Genomic DNA, 15437 nt, shown 5'->3' on the forward strand with positions numbered 1-15437 from the left:
GCCATTCAATAGAGACGTTTTCACAGACTTGACAAGATGACAGTTTCAATTTTTCATCAGAGATCATTCTCGATAAACTGTGGGCAGAGCTTTTATTTTTTTTTACCGCAAAGATTACCAACCTTAAATTACTATCAACACTATTTATTTGCACTTTCATCGCTGCAGTTGTTCTATTATCATTCAATTTCACTTGTGCGTACATGACCCAAACAACAGAAATAATAATAATGATAGTGATCAACATAAGCTATATAATCCGTTATATAAGCATAACCAGGGACGATATATTTAACCAACAGTGATGTCAAAGATAAACAACACATGGTGAAAACAAAAATGTCGTCTTCTCTCATGTAAGTCCTGCAGAATACCGGCAAATTCATGCAACATCTTTGGGGAGCAGCCGCTGCCAAAACCCTCATATTCTCGAGGGAATTGAGTAAGTTCTTTGAAGATATAGGTTGCCGGCAAAAACAAAAATTGCAATTCGCTCTAGATTACCTGTGAACGTATAAACAGAAATTTTGAAATATATGTTGCTCAAATGTCTTCTTTAAATACAGGGGGAAATCTGAATGTCTACCTATAATTTAAGAAGTTAAATTAAAAAGAAAAAAAAACTCTTCCCTATCAATTTTGAACATAAAACATGTAATCAGTATATTAAAAGTTAAAATTCAGAGCTAATACTCTAATACCGAAACACTATCTATTAGTGTATTGATTCGTAATATACCTTTACATAATATAAAAACCGATGGAAATGCACAGAGAGGAAGCTGTTGTGAATTGAGGGTATACAAGCATCTCAATTTCCACTCGTCCTTCTGGTACCCCAAGGTCAAGAGAAGGTACGACGCCCGAGCTGAGGCATTTCTCCATATATTTCCGGATTTAATTTTGTCATGTATTACTAGGAGACTTTCTACAAATTACACTTATGGAAAAACTTGTTCAGATTTATTATTTCATTTGTTAAATTGTTTCCTGTGATGAAGTTGCTCATTCTTATATTACATGTTAATCCCGATGGGGAATGTTCTAAATTTCTTGACAAGTAAATTAATTATTTGAAGAGTATGAATATATGTACTGATTTTAACAGTATGATGTAGCACTATGAATAGTGTTTGAATAGTGTTTCCTAGAGTTTCAAAATTAGTAAACGTTCATTGAAAACTAGAATGTTGTGGCGAACAAGCAGATTTTCTATGAGTTTGTATGTTTCTAACAACATAAATGAAAGGCCATCAATGGAAAAATTTAGGAAAAAGATAATTAAGAAAAGTTTAAACGGCATTTGTCCACGTATATGTATGTACATCAAACACTACGGGGAAGAGATGAAACACGGTTGTAGATCCTACCAGTATTGGTTAAATGCTAACTAAATCATCCTTAGAGGAATGATACACTGTGGTGGAAATTCATAATATACATGCTAGCAGGACAGTGCATATGAACATACAAACGGTTGGAATACAAGTATTTACACCCAACAGATGTTTGTAGGCGGAGTCCCACCCTCATTAGTGACAGGTCTAATCTTACAAAACCTCAAAGACCCCTGCATCCCTTATCCTTGTCTTTTAAGTATCTTCCTTAAAATAAGTCCTTCCCCAATGACTTGTTTCCCAACTGATTGCATGTTCGAGTGGACTATCCTGTTTGTTAATATTATTATGAATTTCTTCCACTTGGAGTCAGTCCTCTGAGATGCCTTTGTTTCATCTCTTCCCGTGGTGTTTGCTAGATAAAATCAAGAGTAAGAGTGATTATAAGCAACCCCGACCCCAGCCTCCCACCACCCCACAAACACGCACGCACACACACACACACACTCACACATACATACATACATGCATACATATATTATTATATAATATATGTATATATATATACATATATATATATATATATTATTATAGTATATATATATATATATATATATATATATTATATATCCTTCAATTATCCGAATTAACAGAACCAAGGGCCGGTCGAATGATGAAAAAATCCAGGCAAGGGTGAGTAAAAAATGTAGGGGTGTTCGAAGGCAATTCAATACCCTTGCTCATCTAGCCTTATTAATACCACAACTATAAACACTCAGTACGCTTAAATTCAACTCCCATCACACTTCAAACTGAAAACTCTGTGCAAAAGGCAGTTATCTGTCTTTCCTCCATATTGGTAACAAAATTACTGTATAAATACACTGTAAAATAAGTAACCCCTCCTTTCTCTCTCTCTTGTACGTATATTACAGAGTTCAGTAGGTATGTAGCCTAGCTGTGTTTACCCATAGTCTACCATGGTTTCATGACCTTTAAGATATTTTTATACAGTAACTTTATTAGTTATTACCATACTGTATTACCACATACGAGATATACAATTGGTATGTGTGAGCCATTGACCTAAGCTAAGCGTTACACCCACAGTATCCATTTGTATTAGTCAAATAGGCCATTAAAACCAATCGGTCACCATTTGCAATGACTAATGTTTACATTCTCAGAATCAGCTGATTGCATCTACTAGCAAATGAATTCAGAGAATAATTTTTTAGTTGCTCAAAGATTTACTGCTAACAAAGGCATCTTCAGAGAACTGATTCAAAGTGGTAGAAATTCCTAATAATATTAACAAACATGATATTCCACGTGAAAAAGCAATCAGTTGGGAAACAATTAATTGGACAAGGACTTAATTGAAGGGAGATACTTGAAAGACAAAGATAAGGGAAGCAGGTGTCTTTGAGGATTTTTATAATTAGACCTGTCACTAATGAGGGTGAGACTCCACCTACAAACATCTGTTAGGTGCAAATACTTGTATTTCAACAGTTTGTATGTTCATATGTACTGTCCTGCTAGCATATATATTATGAATTTTCACCAGAATGTATCATGTATTACTAGAATTATCATTTTCAATTTTTGTACATAAATATGAAACGGGTATACAAAGGTACACTACTATACTTACATGATGAAGCAAAATCCCTCAAAATCGCAGAACAGCTGTTTCCAGATTCATTTGTTTACTTGATGTTGGTTATGTCAGTTCTTTGGTAAGTGGTTGTTTATCATAAGAGATTTTATGGAAATGTTACATAAGCCATAAGTTTGGTAATCTTGCTCGAAAGCCTAGCCTAGCACAATCTACCAAAAATGAAATTTGTTTGGTTTGTAATACACAAACTGTTGTGTATATACATGACAACACACTGTGTGTACATGTTTAATACATATGGGATTTCTTGATGAAGACTGTTCAAAGAAAATTCTTAAAACAACTAAAAAGTAGTTGAGTGTTTTGTCTCATTGAAATTAATAACATTTTTTTCATTTCACCTAATAATATCACTGAAGTTTTACTTGCACGCCTGTGTGCGTTTTTATATCTATCTATATATGGCATTTCATCAATGTTGAGTTACATAGTGTGCTTTTTTTGTTTACGTTCCTTACCGCAAGTATCGCATTTGCCAATTTTCGTTTTTGTATGCTGGATTTACTGTAGAGTATTTTATTACAAGTTTAGGTAACTCTAGGTATAAATTATCATACAGATCATATTTTATCAATGTTGATATTTCGCCTCTCTCTCTCTCTCTCTCTCTGTCTTACCCTACGCACAGATTGAGTTAATCTTTTGGGTTGTAAAAATAAAAAAAAGATAAAATACAGTAAAATTATAAATGAGAGTCGTGTAAAATATTAATAAAAAATATAAGCTTAACATCACAAGAATCGTGTAAAATATTAATTAAAAAATATACGCTTAACAACAGGAAATAAACTGTAATAAGTCTCTACATAATGTTTGTGATGGTGTATTGTTTCTCAGTATGGTATCACGTTTGGCATTTTTCTTTTTTGCTTTGCTTGATTATTTCATTAATAGTTTAGTCGACTCTAATATGAATATCGTACATTTCATAACAATAGACGAGAGAATATTCTATTACTGTTGATAATATATCAATTGTTCTCTCTCTCTCTCTCTCTCTCTCTCTCTCTCTCTCTCTCTCTCTCTCTCTCTCTCTCTTTAACGCTACGCGCGCAAGTGCGTTTATCTTTTTGGTTGTAAAGATAAAAATGAGATAATAAAGTAAAACTATGAAGGAGAGTAACATAAAATATAAATAAAAATGTTATAACCATAACAACGCAAAGCAAAACCGACTATGTCCAGTCACAGTCTACGTAGCCCTCTTCACCCATACAACACAGCATCGCCACCCCATCCCAGCCAGGGAAACGGCTCCCAGCTCCTCCCACTTTCCAAAAAAAAAATCCCTTCTCTACACAGCGTTACCGCCCTTTCCCTCCCATGGTGAGCCGAACCATCCAACCTCACACCCCCAACTTTGGGAGTTTCTCGAGGCCTTCCCCATCCTCCGAAACTCTTTCCCAATCTGTTTGAGTGTAAGCAGTGTTACCAACATTTTCCTAAGGCTTTGCCAATCATAGGAGAGCGGTTTTTAAAATTTCTTTGAAATCTATATATATATCACATATCTTGGGGCCTTGGTCACTTGTCCGGGTGTCTCAGATAATGTCCAGTTCTAGATAATGGATGGATTACTGTATATATACTTTATGTGTGTGTGTGTGTGTGTTATGTATAGTATCATGGTAAGATTAGCGAACCCACTATTTCTCTAAACATTATCATACCACTTTCATTTACACACACACACACACACACACCACACACATATATATATATATATATATATATATATATATATATATATATATATATATATATTATATATATATATATATATATATATATATAAGCGATTACCACAGGAAAATGACAGGCAGAAATCCAAGCGCTTTCGTCTTTACTAAGACATTGTCAAGGAAGGAATGAAATACAGTTGGAAAGAAAGTTATCTGGTAAACAACAAGATCAAGAATACCAGATGGCTAATTGTCAAAAGGGCAAAGATCAAAGAGATAACCCAGGATTATCGGATATCACATGGTCACAAACCTAAACATAGATTTATCCCTAACAGAAACTACAACATATCCAAAACATGTAAAAACTGAATACATTAATTTTGTTGATTATATTTATCTACAACTTTTTTCTTTATGAAGGCATCAAGTTTAAATAACCCAAGAGTTAAATTTAAAACTTTTCCATTATTTGACTTGATGAAACAAGATTCAATGATATCCCTTTAATTGTGTCATTACATGGGATTAAGGCTCTTGATTGATTCCAGTTAATAGGATGATCTAAATCTCTGATATGTACGAATAATGCATTCGATATTTGCCTAGTTGTCACAGAATATTGGTGCTGTTTGAGGCGTTGTGAAAGAGATTTACCGGTTTGTCCGTAATAGACTTTATCACACTTTTTGCAAGGAATTTCATATATGCAGCCTGGAAGATCTTTAGGAGAATTTTTTATTACTAAACTCTTGACATTAATATTACTGATAACTATCTTTCCAACTGTATTTCATTCTTTCCTTGACAATGTCTTAGTAAAGACGAAAGCGCTTGGATTTCTCCCTATGACTTTCCTGTGGTATTCGCTTACTTATTGAAGTCACGTGTATCTACTGTGATTTTTTAAGCATATACATATCTGTATATATGTGCGCGCGAGGGTGCGTTATATATAATGGATCATATCAAGACTTAGCGAACCTAATATTTTTCAAGACAATATTATATAATTTTGATATATATACATATATACTTTATGATATATATATATATATATATATATATATATATATATATATATATATATAGTATATCATGTGTTACATATATATATGTTTTGTTGTTAATTAATATAAATATTAAAATTATATTTATAATATATATATATATATATATATATTGTATAAATCAAAGTGGTAAAATATTGTTTGGAAGAAAGTAAATAAAATAAGTTTCTTTTTCTTTTCCCCCTCATTATCTTTCTACTTGTTAGACCAAAATAGGAAAAATTTCCTTTTGTTGTGTGTCCATATTAACCAAACGAACTGAGCTAGAATTCCGAAATATATGCCATCATCATTATCGTTATATGTGACATAAACAGAGAATTAGCTAAAGATGGTTAGTTTTTATTTTGGCAGGAAAAGAAGGTTTATGTCGTTACTCTACATAATTTTTTTTTTCAGATTTCTTGGAGAGTTCATTACCGGATCACAAACCGAATTGTATACTGCTATTTATTACCGAAGCGATTGGTCTTGGTCATGACTATTTTGTTCTCCAGTAGTTTTAGGCCACTCTTCACAGTCTAGAATGACCCGATTATTGTTATTTTCTATAAACGCACACGCACAAATCAAATCTAAATTAATATATTTCTCTATATGAGAAGATAGGTAAATATGGTATCTCATTTAAATTTTGACCGAATTCCACCTCGTAACTCAGTTTCTTTTTCCTCTTTTTTTTCTGGTCTCCACTGATATAATGTGAGATTTAACAGTTTGGAGTGTATTAAGGGATTATCTGAGATAATATCTCTTGACCTCTATGGCTTCAAGTTGAAATTATGGCAGAGGTCCTCAATTTATAAGTTGGCCTTTACTTACTCCATCCAGGTTCGTTAGCCATATTCCAAACATTTGATAAAAAAGAACCATGAAGAGTTACACTACATGAATTAAATAAAATGGCCATTTTGAATAATGCTTTCGTTATATGCAACAATCCAAACTCTCCTTATTTATATAACCTAATTTCCTATTCTTATAAGAAAAACCAAGAAATGAAGATGTGTACAGATTATTATTTAAACATACAAGCAGTATTTTCTCATATACCTGTTCTTGAAATACAATTATATAAATGAAGAAAATAACGTCTTAGAGTAACTGGCAATAAAGACAGGTTTATTGGCTGGTGAAGTTACAGAAGACTCGGACAGTTTAAACACCAATGAAAACGCGTAGGATTTGATGTAAGACAAAATCATCATTGAAAAAGAGCAAGTAAGCAATGAAACCTTAAGGAAAACTACTGGGAAGTAAAGACGTGGGTATTGTCACCACATCAGTGATAATAAATTTAATGAAATGAAATTGATAAGAATAGATCTCATGGGGGAAAGAAGAGACTAATAAATATTTGGAAATTAATCTAGACCTTGCTTACAGCCCCAAAAATGATAAAAACAACAATGTGACGTACAATGAGAAGCGAATTGTACCATTACGGTGAGAATAAGCAAACTGTGTCATGTAGAAGAGAAAGATCATGCTTAAAAATCTTTTGCTAGAACAACAGTAGTGATTTGGAAGAGTGGTAGTTGGAAGTACTGGATGGGCCACCTTTCTTCTCTCTGCCAGTACAGCAAAGTTACTTGGTTGAATTAGAGTTCATCCATTCCTTGAAAACTTACAGCGAGCATCGGTACTAGCAGAACCAGACATTCAAGGAATAAAAGCCGCTAAACGATCGTTTAATCGTAGAAAAATCTGAAAGATTAGAGTGATAACCTCAACAAATGCATGTAAAAGCAAGCTCAGCATTTTGGGTACTGGGGCAAAAATCACATCATGGAAAGTCGAAGAGGAAGTTCAATTGCAGATTCGCTGTGAACGCTCGAATTGTCGTGAAGAATTACAGTCCCGCGTATCTTATTTATTTGCTTTCTTTGAGATTCTACACATGCGTTACACCACTAACAGTATTCGAAATATATAACGAAAATGATATCTATAACGAGTGGCCACTAGGCAGAATAGCATTTCTTTTGCATTTCTTATACAGCATTCTTACAATCTGAATAGGACACATTCTGCCTTGCTGGTCTTCACCAACTACTATTCACTATCTCGCTTTTCACCACATCATTATTCATGATGGGGTCGAGTGACTCTTCTCGTTACTGCGACATCTCCCGAAGCCATTGCTACCACTCAAGAGAGATTCGTGGCCTTTGTTATATCGCGAACAAACAAAGTAGAGAGAGAGAGAGAGAGAGAGAGAGAGAGAGAGAGAGAGAGAGAGAGAGAGAGAGAAGCCTCGGGTTTATACATTTTTGAATCACTATCAAAGGAGAAAGAAAAAACATGTAAACTGTTGGATTGACAAATCATTAACAACCAAGACATATGGACATGCCGAGAGGTAATGATAAGAGAATACAAGTAAAAATTGCGTCTAAGTTTCTTGGGCGCAATCGAATTATCTGTTCAGAGTATAGTCAAGGTCACTGAAAATAGATCTATCTTTCGGTGGTGTCGGTATGATGCTGTATGAGCCCTGACCCATGAAACTTTAACCAGGGTTGTAATTATGTATGTTTGAAGATTGCAGCCCTCTAGCCTCAGTAGTTTATATGATCTGAGGGAGGACAGAAAAAGTGCGGATGGACAGACAAAGCCATTTCAATAGTTTCTGTTACAGAAAACTAAAACAATAACTAATCGGTTGCCTAACATTCCTCCACGAAAGGAAAGATTTTCTTAATTCATACTTAAGTTATTACCAAAGGTAGGAATTGACCGAGTTTATAGATGCGAACGGGTTCGCAAGATGGTCATTTTTTTCTAATGATCCGTATAACTTTATAATTCATTCTCCGTTAAGGAATTTGATGTCACTGTAAAGATAATTTGTTGTAATTTATTATATCAATTAAAAAAAGAGACCATAAAACTAATATAAAGAATACATATCACAAACTGAAGTTAGCCGTAAAGGAGTGTTTGGCCACTTTTTTTTTTTTTTAATATGAAACTGTTGCAGCAATTTACTTAACTAGCTGACCAATCTGGAGGTGCCCGGGAAAAACTCTGGCGTACTCAAAGAAGCTTCCTTGCACCACTTTGTGCTGACTGTCCCTTTTATCCAGTTAAAAAGTTAAGTATATCTTAGTTTTACAAGACCACTGAGCTGATTAACAGCTCTCCTAGGGCTGGCCCGAAGGATTAGATATTTTTACGTGGCTAGGAACAACTGGTCACCTAGCAACGGGACCTACAGCTTATTGTGGGATCCGAACCACATTGTATCGAGAAATGAATTTCTATCACCAGAAATATATTCCTCTGATTCCGCGTTGGCCAAGCCGGGAATCGAACTCCGGACCGCCGGATTGGTAGCCGTGTGCGAAAACCACTCGTCCAACGAGGAACCCTGTAATTACTGTACTGACCTGACCGGGGTAACTGAATGGCAATCAATAAAATCTCTCTCTCTCTCTCTCTCTCTCTCTCCAAACTTCTCTGTTTCTTAACCCCTTTCTTCTCCCTAACACCCCCTCTACTCTCCCTTTCTCACTTCCTCTCTCTCAGTTCCTCGCTGGACGAGTAGTTTTCGCGCTCAGCTGCCAATCCGGTGGTCCGTAGTTCAAATCCTGGCTCGGCCGATGCGGAATCAGAGGAATTTATTTCTGGTGATATAAATTCATTTCTTGATATAGTGTGGTTCGAATCCCACAATAAGCTGTAGGTCCCGTTGCTAGGTGACCAATTGGTTCCTAGCCAAGTAAAAATAACTAGTCCTTCGGGCCAGCCCTAGGAGAGCTGTTAATCAGCTCAGTGGGCTGGTAAAACTAAGATATACTTAACTTCCTCTCTCTCTCTCTCTCTCTCTCTCTGTCACACCCTGCCAAACCCCGACCCCCTTTGGTGCCATTGATGTCTTACCCCACAGTATTCGATAGTAAGTCATATTTAGTATGTGTACCAAAAATCGAAAGTCATATTATTTACTACGTATACCGAAAATTAGGTATGATAAAGTCGTAATGTTATTAAGTCTACGGGCTGAACCAGCCCCATTTCAGGAAGGCGCCCCGCCACCTTCGGCGCCTTTGTTGCTTGAAACCCCATCATAAACCATCTTAGGGGTCCCCACTATAACCCTACCAGGGTTTATGCCCATCAGTCCAGCCATTTGGCCGTGATTGAATGACAGGCAGACGATGGACATAACGCCCATTATAGTAAGATAATAGGAAAGAATCAAAAAGGCGTAACAGAGTTTAGAATAAATATTTCTTATTATATATTCTCATGGACAACATTGTAGAACTAAGGGATTGGTTCAGTTTTTTTTATGAATTGGACAGTAAAGTTTAATTTCATTATAATAACACATATCATATAAAAACATTACTGGCCTAGGCCTATTCTAAATTGTCTGTATCACATGGAAATATTGTTTTAAATTTTTAATGTATGATTTGGAAAATTGTGTGGTAGGGTCTAACAGTGAAATGAATAATGTCTATATATGATTTATTCATATTCTGATCATAGCGTTTAAAATACTTCCCAGATGAAATAAGTGGCAAACTGTCACAAAATTGATGCTAAGAGAGAGACAGTTTATATGTTATTATTCAGAGGAGTTTTCCTGGGCAATGCAGGTTGGTCAGCTAGTGCATATACATATATATATATATATATATATATATATTTATATATATATATATATGTATATATATATATATATATATTATATATATATATATTTTTATATATATATATATATATATATATATATATATATATATATATATATATATATATATTATATTGGCCTGACGGGTTTGGAGTGCAGTCAGTGATAAAGCAACTTAAGAGATGGAAAGACCAGCACTATGATGGAATCAATGCAAAGGTGACTGGCTGAATATGCAATGACACCTCACATACTACCTGAACTACTTTTCAGAATATATAATGAGGAACCAGAACCTGATGACTGGGTAACAGGAATCTGCAAAGGCAGAATATGATAATTCTGTATGCTCATAATCTGCACCATTTACAGACTGAGTACGAAACTGATCAAAACCTTATAGATGAACAAGCTGGTTTTTGAAAAGGCAGGAGTTCTACAGATCAAATGTTTGCGTTAAGAGTTATTGTGCAGCAGTGTATGGAATTTAAACTTCCCCTTCTTATCAATTTCGCTGGTTATAAAAGAGGGAATTCTCAACGTCAGCAGAACAATATGATGGAAGGTCTAGCGTCAGCGTGATATTCCCGTTAAATAGATAAAACTCTTACGAATCCGTGAAAAGAGCAGATAAAGAGTTAATGTTGGCGTGTTTTGTCAATTAATTATGAAGAATAATAGGTGCTACAAGGAAATGAGAAGTGGCATGTATACGGTTGTACATCTCATGAATTTTATGATGCGGAAGCAGTCGGAGATGGAAGGGAAGATTGAGACTGAAGTGACAACGGATACCTGATAAACTCTGAAGACTTACAAAATGCTTTTCAAACAAACAGAACCCCAGAAGATTTATAAGGATTGCTTAACGGAATTCATCGTATACTTTGAGAAAAGGGATTTCAATAAATGTACATATATAATATTAATAAACAGGTGAAGCTGGAAATTACTGAAAAATTATGAACGTAATCAAATAACAAGTTGCATACAGTTGTACACACCAGAATATAAAAAAAGGATATTAATTTTCATCAATTTTATCCTATTGGAATTTGGAAAAGTTAAATTAATGTTAGCCAAAGATGAAGACCGGTCCGTCATTATCCTGCCTTGGTATACATCGTAAATAAATCCAAATTAAATGGTCAAGAAATAGAGAATATTATTACTACTTTTATTATTATTATTATTTATAAGATACCTACAGGGGCCATTGACTTGAAATTCAAGCATCCTAGGAATAAGACAATAGAAAATACAGAAAACTGAGATCGGCTATTACAAAGGGAAAAACGATAAAATTTAATATATTAATGAATCAAGAAATATGCATATAAATAAATTATATAAATCCAGATTGAATCGTTTTAGGATAGTAAAGCACTGTATCTTCAATTGAGCTGTTGAGGTTTTAATTGTACAACACCCTCAGTGGGAAATAAAATAACTCTGGAACTCATTAGTTCGACAGCGTGGCTAGAAAAGTGGCTCAGCGGTCTTTTGTGAATATGAAAGGCCTCCGTTAAAATACAATTTATGAAAATGTGAAAAACAAGAGACCATCAGTCGATGGTGCAAGTCAAAACTGCTATTGTTAGGAACACTATATTCAAAAATAATCTCTGACAGAGGCAGACATCCACGAAGGCGATCAATATTTAAGTAAAGGAAGGACATCACTGCTACAAATATAAGGGGCTTTACGTATAATACCTAAATTCTGTGCGGAGCGGACACTTTCAAAAGATGTCCCTCTAAAGCAAAGACAATACACGAAAGATGGGAAACTTACTATTAATACCATTAAAAAAAACATCATCCAACCCGTCAGAATGCGCGCCATCTATTGATCATGCCCTCAACTAAAACTCGGCTGTGGCGTAGCGCGGCTTTTTTAAATGTTAAAATTTATTCTTATGCTGCAATAAACTTCTCTTTATAAATTATTGAATACTAAATCGATTAATATTACTTGTTAACATGATTATAGGGCTCTATCATAGCTTATGACTTATATATTAGGCATTTCTGAATCATTAAATAAAATCCTTCAGTTAATGTAACATTAATTGCTAAGTATCTTTATCTAAAATTGAGAGGGCAGTTAACATTAATTGCTAAGTATCTTTATCTAAAACTGAGAGGACAGTTAGAATGAAACAAACTTATTCTCATATTATCTTATTATTTCACCAATATAGTATACAGTAATTATTTTCATTTTTTTGGGCTTGTGCTTATGATTGTATACTGTACATACCTAAGCGACTGTACACAAATGTACTTGCAAAGAACATAAACAAAGTAAAAGAAATGGCACATGCTTCATTTGCATGCAATAGTCATACAAGTCATGCAAACAAAACATGCATATATCAGAATTTAAATAGCAAACAAAGCATGGGATAATCAAAACCAATAATATGAAATCAAAATGAAAAAGCAGACTTAACTTGCATGCGGATTAGGCAAAAGTTAATCAATATTTTTTAATAAAACTAAGAAAAGTACAACTAAGTAGTAAAAGTAAGGTACCCTTTTATAACAAATGCAATGCTGTATTTTACAGAATACTGTATAAGCAAAAATCTAGGTTTAACTTAATTTTCATAAAAAGAAAATCAAAATTGAAATCACAAATCAAATAGGAAACAAACCTATTTATAACAATTTATTAAAATCTCATAGCCCAATTGTGGGAGTTCTCAAAAATGCATATTCAATTGGCACCCTTTCATGAAGGTAATGTAACCAACACTTCTGCCTGGTATTTTCTAGTAAAATGCCATTTCTGCAAGAAGCATGCACATTCCTAAAAGAATCTGAAACAATTACTCTAATTGACTTGTACCATGTTTCTTTTTGCATCATGTACAGTACAAGCAAATATCATAGGTTTTCACAACTTGTTTTGCCAATTTATTACTACTGCATTACTGCATACATTTGCTGCCAAATGGTAAATTTACTTTGGATTACTATGTGGGGTGTTGGTACCAATTACAAGATTTTATTTTAAAAATTGAACAATTATGAGCATATAATGAAGAAACATAGATGAAACGGTAAGAATGGATCTTGTGGGAGCAGATATGCTGGTTTGCATGTAATTTTTTTTTTTGAATGCTTTTATCCATACATATAGGAAAATTCAATCATAGATTAAAAGGTTAGTGAACTTGAAATTAAAGTAAAACACTTAACTAACCTACTTATGCTCTCCCATATGAATGCTCCCACAAGATCCATCCTTCCAGATGAAACAACTTTGGTTTGCTAAATAGTTGCTTATTAATGAAAAATTGAGGTAAACATTTATAACTACAACCCAAGGGTAAGCTGCTGAGAATATAACATAACTACAGTATATATACAGTATATCAAAGTTGCTGTGAGTAGCCTATCTGGAAAAGGCATGGAGACCAATATTCACGAATTGTATGACAGTGATAGGAATTGGTAAGCTTTATTTCATATTTCTAGAGATTTTCAAGATATGCAAATATAACTTTAAGGTATTTATTTGAAATACAATTGACGCCTGTAAATGACAAGAAAATATAATTTTTCTAGTTGATTTTGATATGTTTTGCAAGATAGCTTCATTTCCATTGCAAATTACTGTTGACATGGTTAGGTAACTGTTAGCATGGTTATGGTACTGCTGATATGGTTAGGTTTACTGTTGACATGATTAGGCTACTGATGTACACTACCAGGAAGGTTTGGTTGGTTGTTGGGGTTTCAAATGGCAAATATTTTTTTCTAGTCGAAAATCACATATAAATATATTTTCTTTCCGCTTAGAGGTGTCCACCGTGTTGTAAATATTTTCCAATATTTATTTCGGAATAACACTGCACCGACATTCAATTTTGCTTTGGTCTATTTTATTTCTTCATTTTCTCTTAAAGTCATCATGTACTTTGTAACAGATGTAATGATTTTATTACCTTTCTTTATTCTGAGGAAAAGCATGAAAAATCAGATGGGGAAAATCATTTTTCGTCCTATTGCAAACCACACACGGGTGATGATGGCTACGCCCACTCATGATTGAAATTGAATGCCCCGCTTTGTGAAAAAGTAAACAAACAGACGATGTAGGCAGGTGCAATGCTACCGCCATCTTCATTTCATGCCAGGTACTAATTTGTATGCGGCCGATGCGGCTGTGGCTTGAGCTTCCCATCTTTCGTGTATTGTCTTTGCTCTAAAGTAAGATGTAAGTCAAAAGTTACGCCAAGTATATAGTCAAAGCTTCAGACTAATTCAGCAGAGACCCATCCACTTGAAGGGGAGGTTGGGGTCGAGAACCAGTACGAGACTTACTGATCATGAGTGCTTTAGCTTTACAGTTTGGCCTCATACCCCAGCGACTACCCCATTCACCAATCCGCTCCATGGCACGACTGAGACTAAAGGCAGCTTATTTCTCATTAGTGGAGAATTTACTACAACCAAAAGTGTTGCATCATCATTCTGGACAATCTTGTTTTCCAGGTCAACATTCATATGACTTGTATAACACTACAAATAACAGCTAGCCAAGAACACTACCTTGTGGAACACCAGACACGACACATCATGGATCGCTGGACACCCCATCAAGAGGAACTCGGTGTAAGAAAATCTCGAAGTAATCCTGAAACATGACCACCCACTCCACGATTCTGGAGTTTAAAAATAAGTGGTCTGCGATTTACTATGATTAAGTGAAGACCCCTTAATAAAATAAAGCAAACAAAAAACACTCACAAAATACATTAAAACATTGCGAATAGTGTTGCAATAATAAACTGAAATGGTGATATCGGCACAATTTACTTTGCGACCTTATACTACGGTTATAAAAAGCCAAAAACGTCTGCTATACAGTGGGCCATCTGGTCAGCGAAATTAAGCAAAGTAGGGTCTAGCCAGTACTTGGATTGGTCACCGCCAATAAATGCTCGATATTGATAGTGCGGAAACCCCCCTGAACATTATGGGTGCCCGTCGTGGTGTTGGCAGACT

General features: G+C 34.6%; 1 protein-coding gene across 2 annotated transcripts in view; it reads left to right on the top strand.

Annotated features, from left to right (window-relative positions):
• The window catches only part of LOC135222807 (neural-cadherin-like), a 144701-nt gene that overhangs the window by 24493 nt on the left and 104771 nt on the right, over window positions 1–15437 (top strand). The window lies entirely within an intron of this gene.

Source organism: Macrobrachium nipponense, chromosome 8, assembly GCF_015104395.2.
Source record: "Macrobrachium nipponense isolate FS-2020 chromosome 8, ASM1510439v2, whole genome shotgun sequence".
Classification (NCBI taxonomy): domain Eukaryota; kingdom Metazoa; phylum Arthropoda; class Malacostraca; order Decapoda; family Palaemonidae; genus Macrobrachium; species Macrobrachium nipponense.